The sequence below is a fragment of the Vicugna pacos genome, chromosome 27 (assembly GCF_048564905.1).
Source record: "Vicugna pacos chromosome 27, VicPac4, whole genome shotgun sequence".
Lineage (NCBI taxonomy): Eukaryota > Metazoa > Chordata > Mammalia > Artiodactyla > Camelidae > Vicugna > Vicugna pacos.
In genome coordinates this window covers 24,411,365-24,430,788 of record NC_133013.1, presented here as the reverse complement: position 1 = coordinate 24,430,788, position 19,424 = coordinate 24,411,365, and the positions used below count along the sequence as shown (strand labels likewise).

At 35.9% G+C, this 19,424-nt stretch overlaps 1 protein-coding gene across 9 annotated transcripts in view; it reads left to right on the top strand.

Moving 5' to 3' along the window:
- The window catches only part of PEAK1 (pseudopodium enriched atypical kinase 1), a 197,749-nt gene that overhangs the window by 30,812 nt on the left and 147,513 nt on the right, over nt 1–19,424 (top strand). For all 9 annotated transcript variants that reach the window (XM_072950954.1, XM_072950953.1, XM_072950948.1 and 6 more), the window contains one exon: nt 9,323–9,382. The gene's annotated coding sequence lies outside the window, so the exon portion shown is untranslated. The remainder of the gene's footprint in view (nt 1–9,322; nt 9,383–19,424) is intronic.

The window sequence follows — 19,424 nt, the reverse complement described above, 5'->3', positions numbered from 1 at the left end:
GGTTTTTCTTTTTAAACTCGTATGTAAAATAGTAGCATATTCAAATTATAGGCTCGTTATTTGGTGTAATGGGGAGAGGGGAGTCACCCTTGGTCTTAACTTGTCCAACCATAGGTATTGGTGTGCTAGGAAAAATATGCCACGTACAGTCTTTATGTGTGCAAGCTCAGCAAGTTTTATTAGGTCAACCAAGGAGTTGGATTCTAAGGTGATTTTTGAATCAGCAGGTGATAAGTAAGATGTGGGAGTTTATTCCAGGCATTCACAAACAAGGTGAAAGATTAGTAAATAATAACAGTTTTTGTTAAAGGTGGGGTTTCTGTAAAATAAAGGTAGAAAATAACTCATGTATCAAAGTCTTTTGAAAACACTTCTTTTCAGATGGCTTCATCTCTGAAGGATGGCTGTGCTTTTCAAAATTCAGGTTGTATTTGCATTATAAGGTATCCTTGTTGCACCAGAGTTCCCCTGTGTCAAAAAAAAAACTTAAAAATTTTCATTTATGCTGATTAAAGGTTAATATTTGATTCAGAAAACCAGTAGAAACAGAAAGGTTGATCCTCAAGAGTATACTCTGGAATGTAGAGGAATTGAAAATAAATCCAGAAAGGGACTATTCCGGATAAGAAGGGAAGATGTCATTTGGATGTCAGGTCTCTCAGGAGAGAGGTGATGTTTCTTAGGGCACAGTATAAGGAGATTTCTCACAGGGAAGTTGTATTCTGAAGTAGTTTGTTCTTAGTAAAGAACCTTAAGAGCAAGTACTACTTATGTGAGAAGGAATTTGGAGAAAGGTCAGTTCTTTTCCCTTAGTTTTCCTTTTTGTCCCCATTTTCACTTTTCATCTTCATTTAGCCAAACCATTTACTGTTCATCAGACATTTGTGGTGCATTTTTGTTAGGTATGTAGGGACTTTTTACATATTGATTTATTTAGGGTCATTTTTTTTGGAGAAGAGAGAGATTCAAGATAACTGCCTTTTAAAACCTAACAGTGAATTTTCTTCTCAATTTGTTATGTGTTCACAAAACTGGAAAAATGTTATTTTTCAGTACTTGTCTTTCAGTCAAACTCAATTTATTTCTCATCATCCCATCTGTTTTAACTTATATGTGTCCTTATCGAAATTCATGTTTTGTTTTATAATGACAGTGATCTTAGCTCTTTGATTCTCTGTCATGAATCCCTATATCCCATTTAGAACTTCTTTATAGAAGATTCTAATGGTATAAAAATTCCATTCTCTTATTTGATATTTCCCCTTTCTCAGCATTCTGCTACTTGTACATTTAAGTGTTTAGTAATTTTTTAAAACTTATTTTTAATTATTTTATTTTATTTAGATCAAAGTGAGCTTAATGAAAACAGAATTTTGTGACAGCTTCTAAACTGACTGGCAGCAACATCTTTGATTTCCCAAATCAGGGTCATGAATATAATTACTAAGTTTTATTGTTTTCCTTAGATATTCAGATGGTTACAGCTGTTGGGATAGTGGATCACAGTCTTAACTTCATCCCTTTAGGACAGCTAATACACTATGGAATTTCAGTGCTAAGTTGGCTTACTTTAATTCCATTGAGTCTGTCTGGCCAGGCAGTGGGTATAACAGCCAGCATAGGGCCAGTGGAGTAGTGGTTAGAATCTTTCCTCTGCTGCTTACTAGCTGCCCTTGGCAAAATAATTTCTAGATTCATCATGAAAAAGGTAGGGATGATTATCTGCCTTGCAAGATCGTTGTGAAAATTAACGATCTATGTAAATCACCTTGCTTTCTGTCTGCTGTAGTGAATACATGGTCACTACTGTTACTATTACTAAACTATCCTTTGTATACATTCTCCGTCTAAAGTCATATGGTATGTGCTAATATGAATATGGTGTTGCTAATGGTAGTGCTAATTACCAATGCTAATTTGTAATTATGGTAGTCCTAATATGGTAGCTCTAATAGCCAAGCTAATTTACATGGTTGTTTTGAATTAGGATTAGTGAGGCTTTAAAAGCTTTTATTACAATTAAAATATATTATAGTCTTTATTTTCTCTTCTCTTGTTTCTAAGTTAATAACCACAAAGAAGTCAGATTGGTTTTCTTTGATTTCTTCTAAATATATACATGGTGCTTCTTGTTTGAGATTTTGTCACCTTCGACAATTTTTCATTAGCAGCATAGCATTGTTTTACCAATTATTGATGTTAGATTAATGGGACAGTGTAGAAATTAGATAATTAGGCTTCTCTTTGTTGCTATTATTCTTCTTTCCACTGTTATTTTTAATATTTTAAACTTATAGCTCTCTGAAACTCCGTATAGCTTGACTGAAAGACGATTTTTCTACCATAAAGTAAGTGGCCTAAAATAATTGGTATATCACTATTTATAAGTTCAGAATCCTTATTAAAACTACATATTCATCCTGCTGTCAGCTATGCACATTCTCCCTTATAGATTTTTTTAAGATTCCATCACTACCTGAGTAGTGTTTTGAGTAACTTGATCTTAATGTGATACATATTTTATTGATGACTTTCAAAATAATTATCATGTATTACTGAAAACTTAATTATTATAAAGGTGATAACTTAAAATCTGATTTTGCATACTTAGTATACTAACTCTTGTGATTAGAAAACTCTCTCATGGTGTTCTACTTATAATTAATATACCAAGTAAAACTAATTGGAAGCATCTGAAGCCCCGAGCAAACATCTGTAATTAGACATGTGATTCATAATGAACTGACTCTTCTCATTCTTGCCTTTTGTCTCCATTTGAATTAATAACTTGTGTTCTTCCTTAGTGATAATCTGTCTTCCTATCCGAGACCCTGATTAAAGTTCCGTGATCACTGTAGTATTTTTTATAGAGAATATGGTTTTATAGGAACTTTGTTTAATAATGTTAAAAAAATTGTCATATACTCTGTAGAGTATCACGTTGAAGATTTTTGTCTACATTATTAAACTAAGCATTTATTTTATCAGAGGCTGAATGCAAGCGTCTGAATGGAAAGTAGCCAGACTTGACCACTTTTCCTGCATTGGACTTAACAACCTAGATTTTTCTTGCCAATCTGATCATTGTCTACATAGTTTTGACAGCATACACATTGGCTTTGGGTCATTGAGTAGGGTTTGTATTAATTCATTCATTATTTTGATACAGAATTAATGGTTCAGTAAAGGTCTACCATATGCTAGGCTGTCCTAGGCTTTGGGTACAAAGAGGTGATATTCAGAGTATTTACCAATCACTACAACATAGGCATCAGCCAATCAAGATGGCCATAGCACTGGATTCAGGGTCTTGAAGGACCCCTCCATCCTTTGTACTGTATCAAGTTTTGCTGCTTTTGTTGCTAAGTTGTCGTGCTGATGATGGTTGCGAGACTGGGCCATCAGCCCACCATAAGCCCATCACCTTAGGGCTGATGGAGTTTGGAGCAGTGACTGTTTGCCAGACTATTACAGAATTTCTTTACTACATCCCTTAGGGCTGTACTGGTGTGTACCATTTGAATATTACCTTTGCCAAGAGTGTTCAGTTCTCTGACTATAAGAGTCAAGAGTTATTACCCAGTTTGAGAAGTACCTAATGGAAGTATGTAGACTGTACATAGTGGAAAGATTACATGAGCCTTTTTTTGGGGAAAACCAGTTAAGACTTCCATAGGGACTAGAAATTTGCCATACTCAGATTTGAGGAGAAGATTCGAACCAAGCTGAGGGGAAAATGGCATTTGCAAAGGCAGAGGAGTGTGAGAAAGCATAGTGGATTTAGAGATTAACAAGTAGGAGAGATGGAAGACAAAGATGTGTTTCTCTTACCCTGGATTTTTAAGCTGAATAAATATATATTAAGACCACATTTGTATCTTTGAAATTGCTCCATTTTTTTGGTAGAAAACTACTAGACTGTTTGATATTTGGTTTCCTCAACTATATCTAAATTATTTTAGGCACAAGGTAAGAAGGTAGAATAGGACTTTGTCATAGTTCAGGGCTATACTAAACATTGATAGGGCAAGTGTACAATTTAAAAAACTTCTTTCCTGATTCACTTCTAATGAGCAGACACAAATTCAAACAGATTGAGGATGGTAGTTTTTTTTTAATGACATGAAACTGTTGCCCATGAGGCTTTCTGACTGACATCGTGAAACTAGTTTTGCTTAATGACTGTGGAGGCCTACAAATTCAAATGTGCAGAAAATGAAGTAAATTACTAGCCTGTCAGATTCCTGTTGCCTATCATCTTTTATCTCAATAGCAGCTTTTGTTTCCAGACTGTCAGGAGCAAATATGTGGACCCCTTCAAAGTTGTATTTGTATATGCTTGAATAATTCAATTCAGAGCCATCTAAATATAGCAAATCTACATCAGTGAAAGGACGTATCTTCTTATACTTGTGTAATTTAGGAAACATATCTATGGATATCTCTTCTTATTTCTGAGAGCTCTTGAAATATGTCAGGCGTTTGTAGTGGCATAATGGTGTAAGTCCTGCTTTTATTTCCAGAGTTGATGATTCATGCCTTTGAAATATAATGAACTCATATGGACAGCAAAAAAAATTTTCCCTGTGACTTTTCAATTCAGTGAATGATTTGAAAGCATCCACTATGTTCAAGGAATTGTGTGGAATATAAAGGTGACATGCTGGCATTTTTCTGGGTATCAAATTATATGATTTTCTCCCTCAAGCTAAATTTAGTAAAAATGACCGTCTTGATGGTGTGTTTGTGTGTGTGTGTGTGTGTGTGTGTGTGTAGTGTTCCAACAAAGGCTTACAATTAAAGTTTGAATTACTTGTGAACAGATTATTTGCTTCAAGGATGGTTTGAAATAATGGTTTAAGTTTTTTTATGACTTCATTTTTACAACATTTTCAATTAACATTATTTTCCCTCTGCTTCTTATTACTCTGAATAGTTAGAAACGAGGAGTATTTTCAGTATTTTCAACAAGTATTTAGATAGCACCTACTAGGCCCTAGGTAGGAAATGAACAAAATAGTGAAGTTTGCCATCCGTAGAATAAAATTACTCAGTGAAAAGGAAGCCAAAAAAAAAAAGTGAAGATTTTCAGCTCTTTTGGTATGCTTAATGTTATGAAAATAACAAATTCAGCCTTAAATGCACAAAATTTATATTTGGTTTTGTAGATATGTTGTATTTTTGTTGTTCACAAAGGCTGTCTGAAAACTTAAGCAGGAATAGACTACACTCTGAATACTGATTACCTTAGCCAGTGTATTACATCTTTTTTTGGTAACTTATTCCGTATCATGGGTGGCCCAGTTACCTTAGAAATTAACATTTTGTAGGCCATCACTTGGCTAAAGCCAAATCTGGGGAAACAAAAAGATGGTGAGAATCCTTGCCATAGCAAATTGCCCCTGTTGTACCTCTGTTCATTCAATTTCCACTTCCTGGAATGCCCACTTTTCCTCTCTCTGTCCTTTAACATCTTATTGAAAGGCTTTTCCAAAGCCTTACCTAAACATTTCCTGTGACATTTTACTCTTTAGAATTTAACATTTTGTTTGTCACAACTGTTGGGATACTTATTTTTTACTTTTTTATGTGTACATGAACTATGTTTTTTATTGGATTATAAGCTTCTTGAAGGTGTCATGGTTGTCAATTTGGACCATGAAGGATGGTAGGAATTTGGATAGGTGGAGAAGGGAGTATTTGTCCATAGGAGAGAAACAGCATAAACCAAGGTCCTCAGGACAGAAAGAACAGGGTGCTTTTTCAGGAATGGAAAGTAGATTCATTTGCTTGGTATGGAGGATATATGAATAGAGTAGAAGGGGGTGAAGCTGAGAAAACAGAAACAACCGTTTATGCTGAGCCAGTCAAATTGGATTATCAGTAGCTCACTCTGGTCAGTTTATCTATAAGGAGGGCTCAGTGAGAGTTGGAGGAGAATGTATTTACTCTGCTGTACATCTCTCTTATTTTCAAATTACCCGACAGAAGAAAAGGGGGCCAATGTTATAATGATGTAAAGTGCCTTGGGTTTAGAAGATAGTGGACCAGGAAGACTGAAGCTTCTGGACCTTAGACACCCACTTTGTAACTTGATGGGGAAGAAGGATGATATTAAAGCTTCCTTCCAGTTCTGATGTAGTATGACACCATGGCACACTTTCAGTCTCTGGATCAGAGCCACCGCTAAGACCTGTTTTACCCACTTACGAATTGTTTAGTTCAGAGGTCAGCAAGCTTTTTCTGTAAAGGGTGAGACAGTAAATATTTTAAATTTTGTGGCTACATACTGTCTATTGCATATTCCTTATTAAAAAAATTCCTTTTTTAAAAAATGTGAAAACTATTCTTAGCTCAAGGGCCAGACAAAAAATATGAATGGGCTGGATGTGGCCTCCAGGCTGTAGTTTGACCCTGATTTTGTTGATTGGGGTGCTTATTATTTAAGGATTCTAGAAACCAAGACCAGCTTGGTTTGGTCTACTAGTTTTTTTCATTTGCCTGTATTTTTATTGACCATTTATAATTTATATTTTCTGAGGGTCAGGGAGCTAATACATATTGAGAATTTTCCATTCATTTTCTTGTATCTTGATAATTTTGTGTTTCGGATTATGTCCTTCTAGATTTCTAAGTGCCTTGAAAACCCCCTGATGTCTGAGATATTTTACTCATCTTTACTATCTGTAACACACATATATCTGATTAACACACACATATCTCCTGTGTTATATCCTTGACGTCTATTTTATTCACATTTAATAGCTGATAAGCACACATTGTTCTAGTAATTCTTAATGGTTATTAGTATAAATAATATAATTTATTTGTGCTTTATTTTAAACTGTGAACAGTTTAATATTTTTTGGATACAACACATAGTAAGTCTAATCATCAAACTTGAGGAAGCAACATATAGAGTTGTGACTAAACAGTCATTAATCTCTGTGCCCAGTGGTTTAAAATCATTTCTGGATTAGACTCTCCTATATATTCTCTCCAGTTTCTTGCATCGTATGTATTCCCTGCAGTAGAGTGGTTACGTCAGATCTTTTTGTCTTGGGGAATTAGTGCACTTTTTCATGTTTAACTCCTGTGCCCCATCTTGAATTGCAGTGCTCACTGCTGAGACAAATACTTCCTATTGTATCCTTCTTTGTTGGTTATAACTTATTAGTTATATATATTGGCTGTTTCTCCTTGATTCACCTAATACTCTTTGTTCTTCTTTGTGTTTAATGCTGTCTCCATTGCCACATTTATCTGTTTGTGTTTCATTTGTATTTTCCACTATTTTTATAGTATTTAACACTTTAGCCATTTTTAGAGTTGTAAAAACTTTTAATCTTTTAAGTAAATAAATGCTCAAATCATAAAAATGTTTAATGAAGTTACCAATGCATATAATCCTTATAAATATATTCCCACTAATTCAAAATACATAAATTCAAAACATGATACTTTTACAGTATTAAACATTATAGACACTTTAAGCTTTTTTTCAGAAAGGTTAGTTAATGTGTACAGTTCTTAAACATAGTCATGACCTACCTGTACATTTGCGAGTCTAAAGGTGCTAAACAGATGTGGCTTGCAGATTGTTGGCGCTTACACTTTCACTGGCTACAGTGATCACTTGGAAGGCGCGTCTAGCTGAGCCCTGGGGAGACACACCCAAGTGTGGGAGCATACTGCCAACCACTTAAGAATGCTGTTTGTACACGAAGGCATGCAGTAAATACTGAATGAATAAATTAATAAAACCTCAAACTGATTCTAGACTTCAGGATCTAGTTCTTAATAAAATACTGTATTAACATAAACAAAAATACACACTTACTTGGAGCAGTTTGAAAGTACAAAACATGAAAAAATTTAAATTACCTGTAATCTTTATGCAAAGTAAAGTACTATTAACACTGCATTTTTTGTTTTTTTTCTGTGCAAATGTATGTATTATACGTAGTTCAGATCACTCAGTAGATAAGCATTTTCCTGTCATTAAGCGTTTTTTAATTTTATTTTTAAAATCAACTTTAGTAAAATATTTGTGTGCAGTATGGTTTAATGAGTTTTGAGTAATGTATATCCCTATAACCACCACCACAGTCAAGATACAGAACATTTCCATCACACCTAAAAGTTTCTCTTATAATTCCTTTGCAGTCATTTCTTTCACACAACCTTTGGCTCCTACAACAACCTGTCTGCTTTCTGTCACTGTAGATTAGTTTTGCCTGTTCTAGAACTGCATATACAGAAAAATCCAGCAGGTAGTACAGCTATAGTAACAATCCCCAAATCTCAGATAGTACATAAAGTTCCCATATATGCACTTCACACAGGTTCTCTATTCGTCATTAAGCATTTTTGATACATAATTTTAATGATTGCTTATTCTAACTTATTAACTAATTATTTGGACATTTAGTTTGTTTCCAGTTCTTTAGTACAACAAATTTATTTTTTGCTCCTGCTTCACGTCTAACACACATCAGCAGGAGGTCTTCTTGCTTTCTCTTTCTGGAGTCATTTAGTGAACCACGAATCAGAGCTCCATCTGGTTACTTGCTTCCGTGGTTGCTATACGCTGGGTTGGTCTTCCAGTTGTGTGCTGGTTCCTAAAGCTTATGCCTGGTAATATCTCGTGTCATGTCTGTGTACATTTTAGTGGCTAAAACAAGTCGCATAGCCACAACTAAACTGCAACAGGGCAGTGAAGTGCAATCCTACTGTGAGTCTAGGAAGGAGGAGATCTGAAGCAGCACTAGTGACTATTATTTTAAAAATAACTCTAATTTTATTGGTGACAGAAATTTCATTTTCTTTGCCAATGTAGATGAAATTCTCATAATTTATTAGCCATTTGTTTTATTTAGCCTTCTCTTTTACCTAAGTTTTATAAACATTTGCTGTTGGCTTACTTTTACATTTCCAGATTTTTGAATTCTGTAGTTTTTGTGAGGATGGGAGATCATGACGGTGATTTAGGAGTACAGACCTTTAGAAAAGGCCTTTTCTTTTGAGGATTTGCGCAGGTGAAAGTATTTTTCTTGAATTGATCCCCTCCTTCCCCTATTAATAGTATATGTTTTGATAAGTTTTTTTATTTCAAGGATTGTCAATAATCCTTAAATAATTATAGGTAATAGAAAGTCTAGCAGAATTAAGATGCTTGACGTTTTACAGGTTTCTAAACAACTTGAACATAAAAGTTTAGTGTGTAAATGATCTTGTTAGGGTTCTCCTCTTGAAAAGATAACTTTCCTACTGAGATTTAGTGATATTGACCATGTCTTTTCCCTTTTTTCCCCCAATTCAGGTGTGCCTAAGCTGGAACTTATGCTGTAGATATTTTTTGTGGATCTGTCTGAAAATCAAGGTGAGATATTTTATTCATAAAATTGCACTTGCTTCTTAAAATATATTTTATAATGAGAAATAATTGTTTCTGAAAATTTTAAGGCATTAGAAATTTAATGTCTTTTCCTCTGAGAGTTTTAATAGGCAAATATTATTTATTATAAAGCTATGTATATAGCGTGCTTACATTTAGTTTGTAGGACATTTAAAATAAGTGAAGCTGGTTCTAGTGATTAAAACAGTTTTAAGTGGATTTTTCCATTGTTTTTGGTACTCAAAGATGGAGTTCACACTGCTGTTCTCTGACAAACATTTGCAAAAGATACTGGCATTATAATCTGACTTTTTAAAGTATAGTTGATTTATAATGTTGTGTTAATTTTTGGTGTACAGCAAAGTGATTCATATTCCTTTTCACATTCTTTTTCATTATGGGCTATTACAAGATACTGAATACAGTTCCCTGTGCTAGGCAATAGAACTTTGTTTATCTTTTTAATATATAGTAGTTACTATCTGCAAATCCTGAGCTTCCATTTTATCCCTGTACCTCCTCCTTTCCCTTTTGGTAATCATAAGTTTGTTTACTGTGTTTGTGAGTCTGTTTCTGTTTTGTAAATAAGTTTGTGTCATTTTTTTAGATTCCACATATAAGTGATATCATAGGGTATTTGTCTTTCTCTTTCTGGCTTATTTCACTTAGTATGATAATCTCTAAGTCCATCTATGTTGCTACAAATGGCATTATTTCATTCTTTTTTGTGACTGAGTAGTATTCCATTGTGTGTGTGTGTGTGTGTGTGTGTGTGTGTGTGTCTGTATGTGTGTGTATATACCACATCTTCTTTATCCAGTAATCTGTTGATGGACATCTAGGTTGCTTCCAAGTCTCGGCTATTATAAATAGTGCTACTATGAACACTGGGGTGCATGTGTCTTTTTGAATTAGAATTTCCTCTTGTTACATGCCCAGGAGTGGGATTGCTGGATCAAAGGGTAAGTCAATTTTTAGTTTTTTAAGGACTCTCCACACTGTTTTCCATAGTGGCTACACCAAATTATATGTCCGCCAACAGTCGAGGAGGGTCCCTTTTCTCCACACCCTCTTCAACATTTATCATTTTTGAACTTTTTAAATGATGGTCATTCTGAGGTGTGTGTGAGGTGATACCTCATTGTAGTTTTGATTTGCATTTCTCTGATAATTAGCAATACTGAACACTTTTTGCATGTGCCTTTTGGCCGTCTGTATGTCTTCACTAGGGAAATGTCTTTTTAGATCTTTTGCCCACTTTTTGATTGGGTTGTCTGTTTGTTGTTATTGAGTTGTATGAACTATTTGTATATTATGGAAATGAAGACCATGGATAATGTTTTAAGAAGATAATTTTGAACATAGTATGAAAGATACTTGGAATGAGGAGATTACTTGGAAGTCTATGTAGTCCAGACAGGTTGTAACTTGAAGGGGGTGGACTCCAGAGAGGTTTAGCAGGTAGAATCTGTAGAACTTGATGCCTGACATTATTAGCTACTGATTGGGGGAGGTTGGGGGCAGGGAGAGGAAGAAATCAGGGATGACGCCTACGTTAGGCAATTAAATAGATAGCAGTGCTCTTTATTCCCAGTGCATGTTCAGGTATAAAAAGAAGTTGTGGGGTAGAAATGGGTAGGATTTTGAAACATTTAGCTTGAGGTTTCTCTGAGATATTCAGGTGAAAGTGTGCAGATCTGTCTGTAGTTTTTGGAGACAGATAGGGGCTTGAGAGAAAGAGATTCTGAGGTCAATAGATTGTCAGGAGTGGTTGAGGGAGAAATTGCTCAGGATAGAGGACAAAACTCTTGAGCACATTCACATCTAGTTTTAGTGGACACCTACAGACAAGGCACTGGGAAGGAGATCAAGAAGGAGAAGCCAAGTGTTAAGGGGTTTTTCAGTAACACCCTTGGCTTCCTCTCTACCTGGAGGCCAGATTTTCCTTTCAGCACCCCGTATTTAATCTTTGTCTTCAGACCTTTACTTACTTTGAACATGCTGAGCTGGGAGAGGTTGTAGATGAAAATAGTTTTATTTTTGAACCCAGCAATTGCTGGTTCCTTTATGTTTCCTGTAATTCTGCTTGCAAACAGATTTAGCTCGTCTCTATATCTGCACCTTCTACTATACATGTGAAAGAAACCAGTTGACACTTTGGAAATTACCTTAGCTAGAAGTAACAGCTCATTACCAACCTTTTCTGTGTTTTGACTTAGCACGGGCAACAGTTTTGTTAAAATTTCTGCCAGTTTATAACAAGGTTCTTCTTTCCTCCAGCTTCCAAGAGTGTTTTACTCACTCTCCTTTAAGGCCACTCCAGTAACCTCCTCAAGGCTCATCAAGCTTTGCTAGTGAGAGTCTTAGGTCCCTTCTAGCTTGTGTCTGCCACCCAATCCCAAAGTCAGTGTCACATGTTTTGTGTTTTGTTACATCGGCACTCCAGTTCCAGGTACCAAACTCTGTTCTGGTAACTATCGCTGTTTAATGGACCACCCCAAACCTAATCCTGGAACCTGCGTTACTTTTCCTCACCTGGCCTTGGACATCTCTCAGTATCACTTCTGCCACACACTCCTGGTTACAAGTTTAAGGAGGAGGGATTTAGATTCTACATCTTTATGGGGGAGTGGCAAAGTTATATCACAGAAGAGCATGTTGCAATGGGAAGTATTTTTGCAGCATATTTGGAAAATACAGTTTGCTACAGATGGATGAAATAATATATGTAGGATTGTGAAGGAACCCTGTTATACTAAAATGCTGCTACCAAACAAATTGTGATAAAATAGTATGTGCTTATTGAACACGGTACCCAACAAGGTATAGTGACAGGCCTGTAGTAATTTAGTAAATTAATAAATACAGTATATGTTAGTAATTTTAGAGGCTGGAGAAAATAAAGAAAGAAATAATTTTGCCATCCAAGTTTCTGGATCTTCTGAATTCTACTCACAGACCCTATGGCCCTAGGTTAAGAACTCTTGGGTTAATATGACGGTGTTTGCAGAAGTCACATTGCTGTGGGCTGGGGACTGAGTTTGGGTGGGGGCAAGGAGAGCGAGAAAGCAGAGACTAAAGGGAGCACACCATAGGGTAAGTTCCATATGCTGGCATTTATTCACCTTTTAAGCAAAAGTTTTTGTTGTTTTTTAGGGAGAGGCTTAGAAGTGTTTATCCAATGAGGGAGAGATGCTATTGAAGAGAGGAAGTTGAATACATAGGAAAGATAAAGGACGTTTAAAAGGTTTCTGAGAAGGCAAGAGAGGGTGCAGTCTTGAGGGTGGGTGAAAATATTAGTCTAGGACAGGAGGAGAGGCAGAAGGAAAGGAGTTATGGATGTCTGTGGGTGCTGGTCTTTTCTCAGGTCACATGACATTCTGAGGAAAATACAGATTAAATATGTTCAACGCAGGAGCAAGGGAAGCCAAGGCAGGCCTCAGAGAGCACTACAGCAGAGGTCCTGGAAGATATAAGAAAGTCGGGGATAGGGTGGAGAGGAAGAAGAGGTAGTGAAATGGGGACAGAAAAAAGTATGATAATGAAAGTGATTGGATGCAGAAGACAGACTTTGCCTAGTTTACACTTTTGTTTAGTGCCTTCTGTCGGCCAATTCTCCTTCCCATGGATATGGATACAAACAAAAGTGGAATGAGAGTAAAATGCAGTTATATGTTTTGACATCTGCTTATTTGGAGTTAACTTTCTAAGTGTCTTGTGTATCTTGTTCAGCATATATGTAATTAATACTTGGGAGGCCTTTGCCACAAAATAGCACGAAAGCTGAGGAGCTTCTTTTTCGTGATTATTTGGGGTTGATATTGAAAAGCAGTGCATGTGTTCACTGCTTCCATGCTTACAGCTGATAGGAAATTGGCCTCAAAGGGTCCATGGTTTTCTTTGTCATTAGCCAACAGATGCTTGCTACAGTGTTTTGCTCACTGACTCTTTGTTTACTGTGAGGATAATGCATTTCTGTACACTAATGGGAAGAACTGTGCAATGCAGTAGCTCATTTGTGTATATCAAATATCTGCCTTTAGCCACACATTGATCCTTCACTAAATGATTTTTGCTTGTTTTTTTCTCCTTTTTTTTATGTTAATGAGGGAGAGGTAATTGGGTTTATTTATTTATATTTGGAGGAGGTACTGGGGATTGAACCCAGGACCTCGTGCATGCTAAGCATGTGCTCTACTACTTGAGCTATACCCTCTTCCCCAATTTTTTTTTTAAACCAACCTGTTACCAACACCTGGTTTGGCTTATCTATCTTCAGATTGCATTGACTTTCTAGTAAATTGATCCTGACTTTAGTATATCTGCCTTTCAGGGGAAATATTTTTTGTCTGTCAAAGACTCACCTTAGATCGTCTTGAAAAATTAAAAATACTAAAATTAAGTCATTACTATGTATCATAAAAGCTTAGGTTTCTAGGCACAAGTATTCATTTATATATGAGTATGGTATGAAATTGCTAATTTGCAATATAATATTTACAATATTGCAAGTATTGTATATATTATATATACTTACATATATAGTATATATTATATATATTTACATAGTATATATACTTACATTCTATTATATATATTTTACCATAATAAAATATTGTAAAAATGTTTATGTATAATATATAATATATATAATATTGCAAGTATAATGTGTATATATACATTTTAAAAAATTGTGGTAAATGTCTAAGCTTTCTCCGCAGCCCTGTCTTCCATCTACAGCTGTCCCCTAGCTGCCTTTCAGGCTTAGAATGGCACATACCTGCATGAGGACCTGTCCTGGAAATGGGCTCAGCCATTTGAGCTGGGAGTTCTGGATTCCAGGACAGTGGAAAGTGGTCTCTGGGCTGAGACCTAGTAAGGCAGCACTTCCTCATGGCCCTTTGCTGGAGGAGGACCAAATCCTGTTGACTCCATCTAGAAGTAGTAGTGATTTTAGTAGTCTTTTAATAAATCTGCTCGACTTGATTGACTCCAGCTTTATTCCTTCTTTTTGTTGTATGGCCAGAAGGATTTTTCTAAAACCAAAATCATTATCACATCCCTGCATGGAACCTTTTAGTGCTTCACATTTTCACTGAGCTAAATGCCAAACTGCCTAACATGGCTTGTTCAAGATACTTTGTGCCCTGTTCTGGTCATTACCTGCTTTGTTTTGCATCCTTACTGCTTCTGAGCTCTGTTGTTGCCTTGACAAACAAGTACTCTTTTCTACCACACAACTTTGCATAGGCTGTGGGTCTGTCCTTCTCTCCTCTCTCCTCATGAACAAACTCTGGTATATCTATCAAGCTCCTGCTAATCCTTTAACACTCAGTTAAAATGTTAGAAAGTCTGACAAGCCTTTCTTTACTTCCCCAGAATGAATGAAGTTCTTCCCCTTCTATATGTCCATTGTGACTTGTACACATTTCTTTTATAGCACTTGTTTCATTGTGTAGTATGTGCCAATCTGTAAGCCATACCCTCTCCCTCCAAAGGTAGGGGCTGATTTGGTTTATTTCCTGCACTAACAGTGCCTGGTGCACAGTAAATGCTTAATGAATGTGTGTTGAATGAAGTGGAACACTTTAAATGTGAATTGCTTTAGAGGAGTATGTTTGCACTAAGTAACCAAGGTGATTGAGAGATGGAATATTTCAGTAATTGATTATGCTACACAATAGATAATTAGAAGTTACCAATTTTAGATAATTTTAATACAGAAAAATATGGGCTGTACAGAATTTATCTGTGTTAACCTGTAAGGTGCTTCAGCATGATCATTCTCAATTGTGTGGCTCTTTTAGAACCACAGCTGAGGAAGCTGTGGGGATCAAGTGTTATCTGTAGTGTTGCTTTTTCACAGTCTGGGCCTTGTTTTTTCAACTGAATGTCCAGCACACTTATTTACTTACTATTTTGTCTAACTAAAGAGCATACTGTAAAATTAACACTAGGTAAAAGAGATTCATAAATGCACTATTGTCAAGTATGGTTTTTAAAAATGCTCAGAAGAGAAACAAGCAACATACCTTAAGGTGTATGTACTACGTGAATTCGTCAGAAAGCTTGCTGCATTCAGCCTCTGCCTTTTTGATAACAATCCTTGATGAGCCCAAGTGAAGTCTTATGAGCTGAGCTAAGCGGTTAATTTGATGGTAAGCTCTGGCCATGACTGTTTTGATTGCTTGATCCCCACCCCCATTATTCTCATTCATAGGAAAGTAGTGTAAGTGGTTGCTGCTCTTTTGTATATTAATTTAATAGTTCTCTTCTGCTCTCACCCACCCAAAAACAGTATTGCCAATTATTAGTTGCAAAACTCAGAAATTTCTTTTCTGCATATGGCCCTGCACTTTTACATTTTTGAAAGTGGCTTTGAGCAGAGACCTGTTTGGAACCCAGGAAACATGCTGTTACTGTATTTGCACAAATGACCTGAAGACCATCCTGGAAGCTGAGCTCGGACCTTCTACAGTGCTGTGCCGTGTCCTCTTGTTAAACCTAGAAATCTTTCTTCAAAGCTTGATCCTTTTTAAGCAAGAATTTGGAATATCAAGCAGATGTATATTTTCTTAATGACATTCAGAAACAAGTACTCTAAATGTGACTTATTTATATGCTATATTGTTCAATTGTCTCATCTCCATGAATCTTTTTCTTTCCATTAGTTTCCCAGCCTCCCTGTCCCTTCAGCTTCATAATAGTGCAATATTTGTAGCATAATTATTTTACAAAACTGAGTCACCTTGTCTTAAATATAAGAGCTGATTGACCTAAGGGTTAACTCGAAAATACTCCGTGAAAGAAAGGACAATTTAAAGGATTGATTAAGTAAATTTTTAAGAATATGAATATTCAGGTCATTAATGATAAAGACAACATACTACTTGACTGTGATAAAACATTCAGCAACTCAGTAACCCAGCTGTCCTGTTTAAATCATCCTTGAACGAACAGAATAAAAATAATTTTGCTACCTTGTACTTAACCAGTATCTACTGAGGTTTCAGTTTGGGAAATATGTCAAAAACTTGTCTTTGATTTGAGCATTTTTATGTTAAGAAGCTGATTGATTCTATTAAATACAGAATGGAAACACTTATGTCTTTGTAGTATGACTTTAAAAATAATTATTAACCGACTACAAGAATGTAATTGCTTGCTAAGACATAGTTTCTTTGTATTAGTCAAGCTGTGAGTAATGAAGGCTTTCAACCTCTGTTTTAAGAGAAGCAGTATTCAGTGTCCCAGGTTTCACTCATGGCTCCATCCCTAACTAGCTGGCTGACTTTGGTGCCTTGGGTTTTCTTATGAGGCAGATTAACTACCTTATAGTGAAGATCAATTGGATCTTGTGTGTGAACGTGCTCTATAAAATGTGTGCTACGTTTAGGAGTTAAGCCAGATTTTAGCCCCTTTTCTGCCTGCTGTTTAACTTTGGGCTGGTCAGTTACACTCTCAGAGCTTTTGTTTCTTTGTAGGTAAAACAGCGAATTTGACCTGTATGTTTAACTGGAGGAGTACTGTTTACATTGTATGCATCTCTTACAACCTATAATTTTATTTTATTTTATTTTTTATTGAAGTGTAATTGATTTACAATGTTGTGTTTCAGGTTTATAGCAAAGTGATTCAATTCTCTCTCTATATATATTCTTTTTCAGATTCTTTTCCATTATAGATTATTACAGAATATTGAATATTGTGCTATACTGTAGGTCCTTATTGCTTATCTATTTTATATGTAGTAGTGTGTATCTGTTAATTCCAAACTTCTAATTTATCCCTTTCCCCTCCTTTCCCCTTTGGTAACCTTAAGATTGTTTTCTATGTTTAAAACCTATAATTTATGGTTATTTCTCTTTCCCTCTCTTTTTTAAATGTGTACTTGCCTCTACTCCTCTAATGCACGTTGTGATTACTGCATAAGACTGGATTCCATTAGTCTTCACCTACTGCATTTTATTTAATCTTCTTGTCAATCTTGTGAAAGTAGGTGGCATTATCCTCATTTTACTGATGAGGAAAACTGAGGTTCAGCTTGTGTTAGAGGTGAGATATCAGTCTCTGATGCCAGTGTTCTTTTTTTAAATAGCAAGTGGCATAAGTGAAACATTGCCACAGATCTCATCTACAGCAAGCTTTTGATCTCCATTATTTTTCTGTTCTTTTTTCTCAAAATGAATAGAATCTTTCCAAAATGCTTTTGTAGGAAAATGCATCTACTCAATAACAGTAAACATAGATTAAGGATTTTAACATTACAGCACCACTACAGAAAGTCCTGTTGGAGTTATGCAGCAGGTGCTATATATCTGGGAATCATTCAGTGCTGGAAAATATTTTGTCCTTCAAATAAGATGAGTTCTATTTTAATAGATATATTTTATTTTTTTTAAATATAGGCCCATTTAATGTTATAGATGTTTTTAAAGGCTTATTTTGTGCTTACTCTGGAAGAAAACAGATATCTAAATACTTATGAAAATTTTTCCATTTTTAAAATCCTAATTTATTTTGTGATTCTAGGAGAAGCATTACACGTGGCAAACGTTTCTAAAATTTCTAAAAATTTCTATTCTAGGAGGGTATTGTTTTATGGTGTCCATTGTTTATGTTTAAATTTTAAAAAGAGATCTCTGTGCTCTCTGAAATAAGTAGGTCAGGCAGGAATTAGGACAAGCATATCCAGAAACATTCGTTCCTGTCTAGAGTTCATTTATGAGTGCTTTGTTTTAACCTTTCCTTTCTAATCCTCAGCTAGCCCCTTGTCCAGGCCTGCCAACCCTAGATATTGATCTGACTTGCAATAGATACTGATCTGACTTGCAACATTACTGCTGTTAGGGTGACTGAAAGCCTGGTTCAGCTAGGACTCCGGTGCCGAGCCTTTGATTCAGAAACCTCTGCCCTTGGGACATTCCTTAACTCATGTTTCTCTTTTTTCTGTTGAAGTTTCCTGGTGGTCATTACTAGTCCAAAAATGAGTTCCCATGAGTAGCTCATTGGTCACAGTTTTATTTTTGTCTTCCCAGCTGATGGCTTTGAAATGGCTGTGGCGTTTTGAAGAGACCTTGTCTGCTGCCATTCTTAACCCTGTTCACGAAGCTTCAGCCACACAGGCCTGCTTTTCTGTTTTGGGAAGTTCATTCTAGCTTTAGGGCCTTCTACCACTTGTCCCTCCCTGGGGAATGGTTGCTTGGCTATATCCTTCTTGTCATTTAAGTCTTGGCTTAAATGTTCCTTCTTCAAAGAGGTTTTCCTTGACAACTCCCTGTAAACTAGCACTTCTCCAACAGTGTTACAGGGCCATATTTTATTTTCTTCTTAGCATGTAATGACTGAAATTTACTTCTCATTTATCTCCTCTGATGGGGACATGGGCATTCTGTTTTGTTTAGTGCTGTATCCTCAGCGCCCAGAACAATGTCTGCCATAGTAGACATTCCAGTAAATATTTGTTGAATGATCAAATGAATGCTTTTTCTATTGCCTATTTATAAAATAATTTTCTTAACTTTTTTTTTTTGGTAATCAGGAAGGTACAATTAGCATTTTTGCAATTAATGTTTACGTACTTTTGACATTTTCCTCTTCCTTTGCTGCTCTGTTCCCTAGTTAAGGAGGAAGGAGGAAAGCCTTCTAATTTTTAAACTCTTAAGATATGACTGTTTCGATTTATCTACTGCTTGCCAGGTGGGTGTCTGAGCTGGTGCAGCCTAGTCAGAAAAGCAATTAACAGGTAGGAAAATTGGCTCCTAACAGCTGCTCAGTCCCGCTTGAGTTGGCCTCTCCCCCAAGGGACTGTCACTGTCAACCTAGCAAAATGAAATTGCCTTCCCATAAACATTTTTTCTGGGATTACAGAACAGAAACAAATACTAGGTTTATAAAATGAGTTAAAATGTGTCAACAGAATAGAACAGAATAATGACCTGCTGCTGCAATTTGATTTCAGAGGCATGGCAGCAACAATTATTTTCAGAAGAGTTGGCATTGAAACTATAGCACTTTTAGTTCTATT